This window comes from Bison bison, unplaced genomic scaffold, assembly GCF_000754665.1.
Source record: "Bison bison bison isolate TAMUID 2011002044 unplaced genomic scaffold, Bison_UMD1.0 scf7180017864036, whole genome shotgun sequence".
NCBI classification, from domain to species: Eukaryota; Metazoa; Chordata; class Mammalia; order Artiodactyla; family Bovidae; genus Bison; species Bison bison.
The window spans coordinates 1153924-1155390 of NW_011494608.1; positions in this window are offsets into that span (position 1 = coordinate 1153924).

The following is a 1467-nucleotide window of genomic DNA, read 5'->3' on the forward strand; positions in this document are numbered from 1 at the left end:
GGGAGGGATTGGGGGCAAGAGGAGAAGGGGACGCCAGAGGATGAGATGGCTGGATGGCATCACTGACTCGATGGACGTGAGTCTGAGTGAACTCCGGGAGATGGTGATGGACAGGGAAGCCTGGTGTGCTGCAGTTCATGGGGTCTCAAAGAGTCGGACACGACTGAGTGACCGAACTGAGCTGAACTGAATTAGAGTCTGCTTCTCAAGCTTTAGTGTGCACAAGGCTGACATCAGGAGGCTTCTACTAAGCATAGCCTCCTCTAATCCATTCCCAGAGGGTTGGAATTCAGCAGAACTGCAATAGGGTCCAGGAATCTGCCTTTTAAACAACTTCCATCTCTAATATGGCTGCAGGGCCTGGGCAGGCATTACAGTACTTAGCCACTCAGCCACAAATCCTGAAGTGGTCACAGAGTCTTTTTGATAAGGTGTCCTGGTTCCAAATCCTGGCTTGGCTGCTTTGTAGCCACCTGACTGCTGCCAATTTCCTTCTTCTGATTCCAGTTTTCTCATCTGTACAATCAGGAGGCCGAGTTAACCAATGCTCTCCTACTGTGCTGTAGGGGACCCAAGGGGTTCCAGATTGGGTCTGCCATCTGGATTAATCCACTTAGCAAATGTTTGCTGTCCGCTGGGCCCTGGGCTGGATACTGGGGATATGGCCCAATCAATGGCTGATTATAATTATGAAAGATACTTCAAAAGAGAAGCCCCAGGGGTCTTCCCAGCTGGTCCAGTAGTTAAGATTCCATGCTTCCACTGCAAGGGGCACAGGTTCGAGCCCTGGATGGGGAACAGAGACCCCACATGCCCCTTGGCACTGCCAAAAGAATCAAAACAAGAGAGAGAGGCACAAGAAGAGAGGGAGCTGGCCAAAGGACTTTAAATTGTTATGCCTGTGCTTCCCATTGGATTGCCTTTTGGGCAAACCCTCCCCAGGACTGAAAGCACTGGCTTTGAAAGCACTTAGGTGATCTCTAAGGGTCCATGCAAGAGGAAGTCTTTTGTTCTATGATGTTTTCCCATGATTTTACTTCTGAGTAAAGTCAAAACAGGCAGAATGCAATGACTGGATTTAAGCTGTCTAAGACCCCTCATCCGGGGTAAAGAGCAGTGGCTGCGCTTTGCTGAAGCGGCCGTGAAGAGACACCCCACGCCCAAGGTAAGACAAACCCAAGTGAGATGGTAGGTGTTGCAAGAGGGCATCAGAGGGCAGACACACTGAAACCATACTCACAGAAAACTAGTCAATCTAATCACACTAGGATCAAAGCCTTGTCTAACTCAATGAAACTGAGCCATGCCCGTGGGGCAACCCAAGACGGGCTGGTCATGGTGGAGAGATCTGACAGAATGTGGTCCACTGGAGAAGGGAATGGCAAACCACGTCAGTATTCTTGCCTTGAGAACCCCATGAACGGTATGAAAAGGCAAAATGATAGGATACTGAAAGAGGAACTCCCC